The sequence below is a fragment of the Pygoscelis adeliae genome, unplaced genomic scaffold, assembly GCF_000699105.1.
Source record: "Pygoscelis adeliae isolate BGI_AS28 unplaced genomic scaffold, ASM69910v1 Scaffold57, whole genome shotgun sequence".
Lineage (NCBI taxonomy): Eukaryota > Metazoa > Chordata > Aves > Sphenisciformes > Spheniscidae > Pygoscelis > Pygoscelis adeliae.
This window is the reverse complement of record NW_008825615.1, coordinates 10202030-10215780: the sequence shown is the minus strand read 5'-3', so window position 1 is coordinate 10215780 and position 13751 is coordinate 10202030.

Sequence of the window (13751 nt, the reverse complement as noted above, 5' to 3'; positions counted from 1 at the left end):
TGATTCTATTCTATTATTATTATTATTATTATTCTATTATTATTATTATTATTATTATTATCCCTTCCTTTTCTGTCCTATTAAACTGTCTTTATCTTAACCCATGAATTTTACTTTTTTTTTTCAATTCTCTTCCCTCATCCCACTGTAGCATCGGGGGGAGTGAGCGAACGGCTGTATGGTGTTTAGCTGCCTGACGGGTTAAACCACAACACTATATTAGGTTATCAATCCTAAGTGACTGCGGGTTGGATTCCAACCTCACTCCTTTGTTAGGTGTTTTTATTTTTGCAGCTCTACTTCAGTGGAATTGATCTTCATTTACACTTATCTTTGCTGGAATAAGCTCCTAATATTGCATGGATACAAGTGAGAGTAGAAGCATACCACCCTTAGTATCATTTTGATTACTCTCATGCATTATTACGCTCTGATTTTTTACATATCTAGAAGACGATTTATAAAAAATTGTTTAACAGATAAAAACATTATTTTGCATAAATGGAATCTGTGGGGAGTGTCCTACAAGGACAATGGATAATGAAGAAAAAATGCAGGAAGAAAAAAAGTACATTTTCTTAATGACCTTTAATATTAGTTTGTTAATAAAATACATGGTTAGGACAGAATTATCCTTTGTTAAGAAGATGACAGTCATATTTATTAAGAAGTTATATATGACAGCACTATAATCATATTTCTTAAATATTTTCAGGTGTTTATTGGATATTTTTACCTTTTGTAACAAATTTTTTTTAAGCAAGGACTAAAATTAAAGGAGAAATATATTAAACATTTGCCCTGAAGTACCCCACCCTCATCCCCACTTTCCATAATAAGTTTCATTGTATTACTCAATTCAGATAATGATAGGAAGTAGTAAAACAGATTTCTGCCATTTAGCAAAGATATCCTTTGGGAGAAAAATGATATTTCAAACTATTGCTTTAGTGTAAGAGTAGTGCAAATGCTGCAGAGAATAGAGAGAAGAAAGCATGACAATGAGGAACTAGTCAGGCAGTTTTGCCACAACCTTTGTCAAGGGAAATGTAAAACAAATGAGCATATCTGTTCAATATCCATCAAATAATGGGAGTGTCATATGAGTTCCAGGTCTGTGTTGATATAGCTTGAGCAGAAGGTTAAGGAAATATTCATAAAAGGGAACACTCGCTTTTTTTTTTTTTAAATAATGTGCAGTTACTCAGGACCACATTATACAGTTCTTACTCCTATTCGTATTTACTTGTGTAAATAATCCTCTTAGAAAAATAACACTACTTTCCTGGATAAACTTTTGATAGTGTAAGAGCTTCACTATCAAGCTCTTTAAGTTTTATTGCTATATTTGGCAATAATTCCATAGTAACTTTACAAAGAGACCAGTTTGAAAGCACAGCCTGGTCCTTGACAGTCTCTGGAATATAAATAATACAGCAATCTGCACAGACAAAGTACAAAAAAAAAAAAAAAGCCTATTTATTAGTTTTGATTTTTTTTCCCCCCAGAATCATGTTGGTTTTGACAAGATTTCTCAAGCAAAAGATACAGTTCTGAAGCAGTTCAGAGAAAGAGCGAGTAGGTCATTAGTGGTGATGACCTAATTCAGAGGATGTAATTCAACTTGGCCTTCCCACTTGTTTGGAAATTGCTTATTCTCTGGGCCCTCAGACCAGTTTTTCTCACTGTAGGTAGTCCAACTCATTTTAAAATTAACAATTTATTAGATATCAGTCTCATAATTAAAATCCCTTTTTAGGAATAAATATGGGACAGAGAAAAAGCTAAAAGTGACTTTTCTATTAACCTCTTCTATCTCTCTCCATCACAAGCCATTGTCATTGGGAGAGCAAATGGTTTCAGCAAAGAAGTTTCATTCTATTCTATCTCTGTTGAAGGCTTTAGACATGATTAAAAGGCTAAGACATATAGTCTTCACTTTCTCTTGAAAACATTTGAAGTGTTTTTGTTCTGTTTCCCATCTGACTGGAAAAAAGAAAAAAGAAAGAAAGAATCAAACAAAACCCAAGACAACCCATCATATATTCACAATATATACAAATATGCTGAGCAGTTGATTGCTCTTCTGTAAATGGCAGTAGGTAAAACTTCTTCACGATATTTCTTTGAAATAGGATTACGGAGTAGGTCTCAGTGCTTCTGTGCAAACTCTCTGCTTGGCCTCTACCCAAAACAGAAGTATTCACCACTTAGTGTTAGACCTACAGGTTCTAGCAAAGCAAAGGCTTCAGAAGAGTGATTGTATAAAATAGAATATTGCCATTTTTCTGACATTAATTTTAATAATAATTCCTCTAAAATGCCTTCTTGGCACTTCAGTTATGTAAAAGTTCTGTAATTTCATGAGTTTACTGATTGTTTCCTTTACTTTCTGTGTTACTGGATTGCACTAATATTCCTTCCTTCTTTTTTCGCTCTGTTCTTCTACTATCCATTACAAAATCTGTCTTGAGATACAGTAATGAAAGTGAGCTCTAAACAACAAAACAACCCTCCCATACCCCAAAACCTGAACCCTTTCTTACAGACTTTGTTCTTCCTTAGCACAACATCTAGTTCTAAAATTCAAGTGGGATTCACCAGACCATCTTTCTTTCCATTTCACCAACACCAACTCTGACTGACTCTCCAGAACTAAAATGAACAGCCCACTACAGGAGTGATACATGAATTCATGCACAGACTTTCTTTCCCTTGTTATTAGTTATGTGTCCTGAGACCAACTCCCAGTTAATCAAGTAGTTTTTCCACTTTAAAAAACACTAGCTACTCCACTCCCATAATTCAAGATGATCTTTTCCCACCATGTCCAGCTGCAACTCACATTCCTACCCCTGGCAGTATGCCTCACCACTGGTCTTCCCAGCATGCTGCTCTGCCTCATCTTCAGGTGACTCCCTGAAGAATGAGTAGAATCGGCAGCTTGCTTTGGCACTGGTCCTCAGAAACAGGAGTGTGTACCTCAGTCTTGGGTCCACCATCCCATACAAGAGCCAACAGCTCAATAGGCATTGCTTTGGCGAAACAATTATTTTTTCAAATGTATTATACCAGTCCAGTGTCTTGTGTATTTTCCTAAATCGTTCTCCAAAAAAATTATGCTGGCCATATAATGCGAATAGCTAAAGCAGCTGAGTAGTAGAGACTTGCACCTTGGTATGGAATACCCTTATGAATGAATAATTACATAGTGTTATTGTAGATGTGAATAAAGACAAAAGAATATAAAGATTTATAAGTACATCGTCATTAGAGTTGGTACTTTAAAATTGACTGAACCAACCCTTAAAAATAACTTCTTTTCACAATTCAGAGAATTGTGAATATGAACAAGTTTAAATTATGCACAATGTATACAAACTTTACTTTGCATGTTTTCAAAACTATAAGCAATGCTGATTCCTTATTTTAATAACAGGATCATCAATAATATGCAGTGGTGTTTTCATTCAGAAAAAAAAAGTTCTCCAGTAAATATATCACTGTACATTACCTGAGAGAAAAATGTTGATTCTTTTAAATGACTATATCTTACACAGCTTTCTGTAGGATATATTCTGTACTCACTTTACAGCAATACTGCCTGAGACTGATAATTCAATTTAGAGTCTCTGCAACATGATTCCTAAATACCACATTTGAAGAGAGAAGCTGATAAGCATGTCATAGTTTTCTAAAAGCATGATAGTTATAGCATCTGTTAGTTGTCCCAAGATTATTTTTGATCATTATGTGTGTACAAAAAATACCATACTTTTGGAAGGCAAATAGAATGCTAGTAGTTTATAACGTCACCCAAAATAGAAAAGCAGTGCATATCTCTACAATCACAAAAAAACCCTGATAATTTTAAGCTTTCTACTGAAGATGCCTTTTCCCAGGTGGTCAATTGCACTTGTCATCTGTTATTTTGGAAAATGCACAGAATTTAATAGATGAGGTATATCAAACTAACTACATTAGGAACATACCAGCTGTCAATATGGCTTCAGCCCAACAGCATCTTTTGGGAAAAGCAGATTCCGAAATGCAGACAGTATACTATTAGTCTGATAGAATGATTATAAGTTTCACCATCTGTTGCATATTTCACAATTAATTGTGATTTGTATCAACAGATATTTTCTAAAATCCACATTTTCTTTTTTATACAAGAAACAACAAAGCAGAACAGCAACACATTGTCTCAAGTAATGATGTACCAATGCTGGAGCTAAATCAGATAAGCTTCACCCTGGTTTAACAAGGTAGATATCTAGGGTACTAATTACAGCAAATAGATCTAAAAATATCAGTGTCAGTACAGAAAAATTACAAACAAGAATTATCTATCCTAGCTTGAAAAACTACTGATTTTGTTTTTCAAAGATATTCCATTGTGCAGTCATATACTATTTATGTTTAACATTTCAAAATCCGTCAGTTGAACATTATTGGATTTTAATTATGGGAACCTATTTAATCCAACATAAATGTAAAAGCTAGAAACATTTCAAAATGTTCCATGGCTAGATCTAAACTATAGAGGAATTGCTTGCATGTAAAATTAAATGCCTAGTCAATGCATTTAATATGAAGCATCATGACAGTGTTTAAAGTTATATAAGAAAAAATAAAGAAAAATTACTTAGGTTTCAGTCTTGGGGTTTGTTTTTTGGGTTTTTTTTTTTGCTTATATTCTTTTCTCCACCTCATAACCCTAGTTTGTTTGTTTGTTTGTTTGTTTGTTTCATTCTTTCTTCCTTTATTTCTTTCAACATGATCCCCATTTGTTGCCAAGTGAAAGACCTAGTTCGAGTCCCAGCTACTATTCTTCAATTTTGGCTTTTTGCCTATGACATTAATAGGCTTCGTATAGGGCTATCGGTCCATTGCATTTATTTATAAGTGAGATGAGACTCATAGAAGCAACTTCATGTTCAGACAAGTCTTTGATAACATTTGTAACACTGAAAGCATAAGTCAAAGCTTTTTGAAAGAAGTCCTAGGAATATAGTATTATTTGAATTGCCTCATTCTTCTCATCTTAAACTAACATTTTACTTTACCTGAAGATAAGCCATCAGTCATGTCAGCTTTGTGCAAAGTGACTGAACAAGGCTTAAAGCAAAAGGAAAACTGTAACAACAGGTACTTTATATTGCCTAAGCTATAAGCTGCATTCAGACAATGTTTAGGTTTCTCAAAAACTTCTCTACTTACTCACAGATACAAGTTACCTCAAACATGGAGCAGGGAGAAGGGAACTAGTTTCAGACCCAAATGATCTTCAGAGATGCCATTTTACCAAAGACTTTGTATGAGGTTTGTTTCTTTTGCTAGCACCAAAGTTACGTAGAGCTTTACATAGTAAAAATAACATCTCCGTTTTACCCGTTGGTCCATAGGTAACAGTATCACTGAAAAAAAAAAAAAAAAAGAGAGAATAAAAAACATTCTGTGTATGATATGCACATATGTCTATGATATCTTTCTTAATAAGCAAATTGCTGCATTTCACATAGGCCTTAGTTTCCAAATGACTCAAAGTGTGTAAACTCAGGTAGGGAACATGATAATAATCTAGGCAGATGATAAATGCAAGAAACACAGTAGCAAGGAAAGGACTTCAGATAAGAGGTCACATCATCCTAGCCAAATACAAATGAGTAAAGCTGCCATAGCTATCTTTCAACAGTAATTGTGAAGATTATCAGAAATCTGATTTGCAAATATCAGTGATGAAAGAGGGGGAATCAGATGGGTGCCTTCAACCTCTGTGATATATTTCTGTTGTTTTATCATAGAATCACGGAATGGTTGAGGTTGGAAGGAACCTCTGGAGGTCACCTGGTCCAACCCCCCTGCTCAAGCAGGGACATCTAGAGCCAGCTGCCTAGGACTGTGTCCAGACTTTTTTAAATATCTCTAAGGACGGAGACTCCGCAACCTCCTTATCTTGCCCATCAACCCTACCTCTATTTTGTCTCATTGAACTATAGGCAGATGGCTTTTATCTATATCCCAAACAAAACTATAAACAGGGGAACCACTGAGTTGGAGTACTCCAGAGACAAAGAGAGACAAAGAGAAAAACCTTTGCCTTCCTTGTGTTGAAGAAACTATAATTTCTGCTTCTTCCCCTGCTATTCTCGTAGCTTCATTAATTGATTAACAAAGGGAAAATAAAACAGAACTCTGCAGAGCCTAGCATGAGAGTGCTTTCACTATAGGAAATGGCTGTCCAATATTCAGAAGTCTCTGGAAAATCCAAGAAATAAAAACGAAGCCATCTTATCACAGTAAGTTCACTCTTTCTCAACTTGACAACCATATCAGTTCATGACTGCTCAGATCATTGGAGGTATTTGATGATATCTACACTAGTACGAGGATTTTTCTGTTGGATTTTTTGGTTAGTTTTTTGTTTTGTTTTGTGTTTCTTTTCTTCACTGTTTGGCAATTGGTCAGCGCAACAAATGTTATCTTTTAGGACACTAGTTATCAATCTAACAACTAATACTTACCGAACTCAGAGCCAGATGAAAAACAGGCTTTCAATTTAGCAGGAAAAAAGCAATGTTCTTTCCAAGATACACGATGAAAAGTGGATATACTGACACCAATAGCTTTTTGAGCATTTGCTGTGACAAGAACTTTTTAGAAGTCAGTATCATGTCCGTTAATATCAGAGCTAACTTCCCCAATTGGTCTTTAAGCTACATATGAAATTCCCTAAGAAATAACGAATTCTATAGGAAATATGTAGAGAAATATATCTGTTCCTTTGTAATTTTCTTTATGTTTATAAGGAATTTGATGGCTGCAAATTAAGATGGGTGGCATTTTTCTTATTTTCATGTAAGGATTTATGTTTCTGGAGCTGTCATTAGGAAAGATCTGTATGTTTTACAAGTACCAGGCCACCAGGTCTGGTACTCGTGGCCACCAGGCCACCACTGTGTCTGAATGGATGTGGAGAGAGATTATTACAAATGCACAGCAGATTTTTGTCAAGCAAAGTTACCTAGATACATTTCAAATGAATTGCCAAGGTTATGGCGTTGCTGGCATACAACCAAAAATCTTTGTTTTTGCCCAGTGCTATAAAACTATTTTATAATATTAATTATAAAACTGTAGCATTAACCAAAAGCCCATATATGGATATTTTTGTTTTAGAGAAGACACATTTACAATAGGTCTTAAATAATTTTAGATTTTGGTGACAAATTTGAACACTATAGATAATACTCTATATGAACGAGACCTATTGTGGTGCTCTGCTTTTCTAAGACATTCTGTGTTTCCAAATGATTAGTGAAACATCACATTTTTCTTTTTAATTATCAAGGCTTCTAGACTAATATTTTAATTCTTGGTCATTATTAGAGCTACCAGTCAACTGAGATTCATGTTCTGGCAACAGCCTTCTCTTCCTATTCTCCTCACAAACTCTTGAGTTCAAAGAGCTATATCAATCATATTTGCAAGCCAATTACATTAATCTGGTTCTTTTGGATGCCCTTAACAGATTTCTGAAAATGAAAATATGTCAGCTCGCTAGGAACTGAATCCAGATTCCTCACTTAATGACAGAACCTACCAGGGACTTTGCTGCTTCTCTCTCTTTTTATCCTTTGGTCAAATAAAAGCACCAGTAATGTTCATTGTCCTTCTCTTTCTGTAAAGCAGCTCCTCCTATTTTTATTTTTTTGAAGTTAGCACAATGTCCATTTATCTGCTTATTATTTTCCAGCTCTCTCTTTGATCTTGGAGTAATGTTCAGGCCCCTTTCCGACAGGACATACTACTTTCTGAAGGATATCACAATGAAACATTGTTTCACAACCATAGACTTTGGCACAAGACGGTATCTTTAAAATCCGCTGCAAAATAGAATAGTGAAATTAGATCTGTGACTTTTCAACTTTTCAGCTCATTCATTCTCTCTTCCTATATTTCTACTGTAATAAGCACAAGTTTTATTTCTAGCTCAGCAGTCTTTCCTTTGCAGGTTATTTTCTATAGAAGTAGGTAAACCTAATCCATCTGATTTTGGACTGTTGGTGTCTCTGTTTAGTGGTAACTCCAGCAGTTATTGACATTATTTTCTGCTATGTGTTGGCAAAAAAGCACTAAGAAGCCCTGATATCACCACTACCTGTAAGGACTTTTGTAGTGCTGATTATGAGAGTTTCCTAACTCAGTCTGAAAGGCTGCTATCCAAACAGTGGCAACCACACTCGTAGCACTGCTTTGTCTGTTGACATGAGAAATTTACTCCATTTTTGTTTTCAAACTGCCCTTCTTCTTCTCTGTGTTGCCTTCTGTTGCTTGAATCTATTTTTCCAGGGATTAGTAGCAACCTAGATTTTAATTTTAAATACAGAATTCATGTTTAGATAAGACATAAAATCAGCTGCCTAATTATAACTGTGACTTTTTCTCCCTGAAAAGACAAGTGTACTGCTGTTGTCCTAAACTAAGACTGTTGGCCATTTAATACTACAACCACGTATCTCACCCATTCTGTTTGTATATTTTGCTACTGACTTCCTGTCCTAAATCACAGCAGGATGTTAAATATTTTTATTTCACCTCTGTGATGAAGTGAGTTCTGTAATATTATGTAATTTATAAGGTTTTTGTGAAAACTGGACAAAAAACTCCAAATAACTATGCAAATATAAGATAATTCAGAATAGTAACTTAGTTCTTTGAACTTTTATGATAGATGTCTTTGGTAACGATTACTCTTGTATTTTCTGCCATTTTTCAAATTCATTGCCAGAGGCTGATAGAGAAGGACCCATGGGAAAAAGAAAACAGAGGTCTGCACTAAAAGGTCTAGCTTAAATGAACTGTCAGAATGAACTTTCTTTCCTTACAATTCATTTCCTGCCTCCCACTGTTCTAGCCAGCTGAAAGGTATATCCAGTAGCAGGCACAGCCATGCTACTTTTAAATGCGTGACTCCCAAAACGAAAAGAATTTTATGCATGGCTGCCACTGTATCTGGCAGTGAGTCAGGGGCCTAGATTCCCTGGACAGAACTAGGGAAGATTTATGTGTCTCAGAGTAGGATCAAAAAACAGTCAGCATGCTGAACAAGCAGCTGGTAAATTAACACCGAAAGCAAACTGTTGCAGAACTTCCACCTCAGTCTAGAATTTGGGCTGAATTTTGGGCAACTGCTTCTTCTACTTCAAGTCTTTAGGAATAAGCAGGATCCACTTTTAAAACCTACTGCTGGTGCTATTTCACATTTTTATGCAGTAGATGCCAGAAGCATTTCTGCAGGGATTGTTTACCTGGGCACAGTGGTATTTTCAAGATGTGAATTCCTGCCTATCCAGGGAGAAGCCTGAGCACTCAAATGCTGCCAGTGGACAGAAAACACAGCATCTTAGTCAAAAACCACAGGCTACAAGACAGAGGCAGAATCTGGAAATAAGGAATCTGTCAACCAAGCAAGTGCCTCAGCCAGTAGGCTTGTATTAAGACACTTCTTAGGATTGCTGTCCTTGCCCTGAGGATTCTTGAGCTGATCACTGTGCAATATCTCAGCTTCAACAAAGATAAAGACAGAGATTGATCTCTCCATTCTCCCCTCTACAAGCAACAGCCTTAGAGGTTAATAAACTTGTGTGGAAAATATGAACTTGAATGTTCTCCTCTTTACCTCCCATTGCTTTTCGTCAAAGCTATAGGAACATGTAGACCTAGACTTCCTGAGTGAACTTCTTCTCCCCCAATAGAAATGTATGTGCTTTTTATTTGAGGTATAAAAGCAAGCTGTATATTAAGTACTGCATCATAATATTCTATAATTCCTCAGAAAAGTGCCAAATGTCTTCATAGGAAAAACATATTTTCATATCAGTTTCAGTCCTTTCCTAAGGTCCTCAGGGCCAAATTCAGCTGGGGTCAACATTCCACCAAAAGCATACAGTCTGGCTTTTACTAGTGATCCATAGTAATATATTCATAGTAATGAAAAAAGAAAAAAAAAAAAGGGACCACCTACCCCAATCACTATATCAGCCTTGGTGTCTAGTGTGGCTCCTTAGTTTTTTGTCCATCTCCCCCGTGAATGATAGTACAGTTTCATATGCCAGCTACAGTCATTTACCATCACCAGTGTTGCTCGGATGCCTCCATATCATCATTCCCTCCCTGCCTTTGACAAGCAAGAGGTCAGTGAGAGCCCTTTCAACCAGACTCCTGCCTGTTAGAGACACCTGCTTCTGGGATTTAATTCCAGCAGGGATAAATATGCTGTTGAACCAGAGATCTGGGACAAAGTCTGCTATTTAATGTCTAAATGGTATTTTGATGTCCTCGTATTTATCTCCATGCTGTCTTTAAAACAGAATGACTCCATGTTATTTGCTCTTTGATTTCTAAAACACAGGCTGTTAACCAAATTAAAAGCTAAAAAGCTACCAGCCCAATGGATACTGAATCTTCAAACAGAAATTTCGTGTAATTTCGGTAGTTTCTGCATACTTGCCTAAGTACGTTTAGAAGTAAAGTTTTGCAAATGAATGGAAAAGCCACTAATTCTGGCTATTTGCAGAAGCCTCTATTTGTAGAAGTCGCTATTTGTAGAACTCCCACTGTATGCATTCTGATCAAGAGCTACAACTACCAATCTCCTTTAAATGTGAAGTCGCATATTACCCATTTAAATAACTACAATGCCTGTCAGATAATTACAATATTCTTAGCTTTTTCCTGGAAGAAATACGTACAGCTACTAAAAATTCTGTCTATATGAAAAGATTTTTATTTTAAGCTTGTTTACACCTTTAACAAAGTGCTGTGACATCATTTATGTATTTTTTTATATAGGATATGATTTATCAGTTCCTGGAAACTTCTCTATGATAGAGATCTTACAGATATCATCAGTATGTCAGGTATTAAAATTATAAAGATATCCAGCACACCTAAATAAAGTCTCTTTGGTGTAGATGATAGGAGCTGGAATAGAACTGTCAGAGCCAAATTTATGGAAGCTCTTCACAGGGCAGCAAATATACGCTTTAAATATGTAATAAACCCTCCTCACAGATGAAGAAAAAAGCTGTGGCTGCTGCTGCTGTTGCTGCAGTGACAGAGCAAAAAAGTTGCTGCTTTTGTCATCTGTTAGAGCCAGCAGTTGTGATGGGAATGGCATCACTGGCATTGTCACCATCAGCACTGCTGATAAATCTGTGGTACTGGAAGGAGGCATGAGAATATTCAGAGAAAGCTTATTTAAAAATTAACAAGCCCTTCCACTGTTGAAAAAGGAAGTTTAATGCATATGGTACTGCATGAAGGAAGCCTTTATGAAACAGAAAGGTTAAATTTAGTCTACAGCTCCATGTTTGAGTTTAAAAGACAAGAAGCATGTGAATTTCCAGATGAGATAAAATACCACAAACTTAATGTTTTTTCGTGTACTTCTGTGGTTATAAATGTGATGATTTAAGGGTATAGCAATATAGGGTTTGAAGGAACAATAATACATTTTACTAGACCAATGACTGTTTGAAAATAATAAAAAAAAATGCTTTCAGACACAAGCCTTTCTTTGAGCTTTCAGATCTGATCTTTTAAGATAGGTTAAGAAACAAGAACAACACTATGAATATGAACAGCATACATATGGCAGAAAATTAAATATGGTCTTTGCAATTCATTACTAAATGTTTTTTTCACATTTTTAATGTAAGACCCTCCTGTGTGCTGACAGATAACTTTATGCACAGAACAACAAATACAAGAATAATGAGAACATAAGTATCTAATATTTATGTGCAGATGTCCTTCAGAAATTGGCTTACTGCAGAAATAGCTGGGGTGGCAAAAGAAATGCTGGTATTTTATTTCTGTGAAATAAGAAAAAGTTCTACCATTTTTCTCTTGAATGTTTTGTTAAAGTTAGGTAACAATTGTTTATTGAACTTGTTATCTGCAAATTTTTTCGTGAAGTACAGCCAGCAGCAGCAGCTGTCACTGCAGAACAGTTGCAAGCAGTGATATCAGATATTCAGGAGCAAGAGCGGCTTTCAGCTATACAGGACTTTGAAGTCTCGCTTTCCCCAGTAGTGCATGTATTGCAGTTTGGGATCCTTTGTCCTCACCCATTCAATCCTTCTTGTACCTATAAAATCCCTCATTAGCCAGCATGTGATACCTTTCTAGAATTATGTTTGGCACTGTGCACACACTTGATATGAGTAGTGCTATTCATACTTTTTTTTTCATTTCCCTCAAGGTTAAGCTTCCTTTTAGCATTCCAGCTACTTTTTGAACTCATAATCCGTCTAGCCACTTAGCTGCCTTTCCAAGATTTTATCTTGGTGCTTACCAGTGCACTATTTGAATACATCATGAGGGTATTTATGAATGATGCATATATCCCTGTTCTTTCCTTAGTAATATGAGGGCAAATTTACATTTGAATGCATATAGGTGAAATTACAGCTGGGGGGGGGGGGAAGGTTATTACTTAAATAATATTCTAATGAGGGGGAGGATTTGCATTTAACTTTCCATTTAACTGTTTCAGTTTTGCCCATATATGGGCAATTTTACAGATATTGACAAATCCACAAAACCAGAAATTTATCTGTCTAAAAAAATGTAATGGAAGTTGTGGGTTTGTTCTTGGGTTTTGGTTTTCTTTTTTTGTTTTTGTCCTGGCACTGAACTTACATTTACAGATATTGCTAGATTATTTTTATTTACAGCATTTACAAACATAGGGCCAGAGGGCAATAATAGGCCTTTACTGCCCTGAGCAGCCTCACCAGGAATGCATACCCCTGAGCTACATCGTAGGTGCACCTGTGTTCAACCTCATCTCTGGCTACTCTTATTTACTGAATGCCCTTCCTGGCTGGATGCCACTCCTCACTCATTACCTCACCTTGCTGGGACTGTGATAGACACCGTCCATGTCATGGGCACAGTGGCATTGAGCCTGGGTGTCCTGCCTTAGCCTGAGTTGGGGGGTCATCCTTGGCTCCTGGCTTGCCTGTCCTTGTGAAGCGGCCCCACTCTTGCTTCTCCCTGACCATTGTATATGTTTTGATTCCTTCAGACAAAACCAGCAGATTTCTGGATTATAAACTAATCACAAGACACACACACACACAAAAAAGACAGTATAAATGTTGAGTGTATGACCAAAATTCAAGAATAATGTCCCACTGATTTGTTTACTAGCCATTTATTGGAAAGTAAATAAAACAGATTGCAGCACCTTTCCAATCAAGAAGTCACCCATAGTATTAATTTTAAAATAATTACTGAGACAAAAAAATTACCCTTTTTCTTATTCACATTTCCAGCAAGTAAATGTCATAACAGATATAATGATGATATAAACCACAATAAAAATAAGATGATATTATCACTAAGCAATGCAAAATTAAGTCAGTTCTTCATGACTACAAAGCACTGGTAGGTCACAGAAATGTTCTGACACACAGAGACTGACCAAAACAGTAACAAGGGAAATTTAACATAGAGAGTTGCAAGTACAAGTACATCCAGAACAAAGACGTAGCTCACAGTCATTTCAAGGTCTTGTCCAGGGTGTTCTAGTTGACCTTGCTATGTGCAGGAGGGTTGAACTAGGTGATTTCCAGAGGTCCCTCCAAAATCCTCCTTTCTGTGATTATGTGATTCAAAAGTTTCATAAATAAATTCCTCATCCTTTTGACTCTTACCAAAACACTAGCTTCTAACTA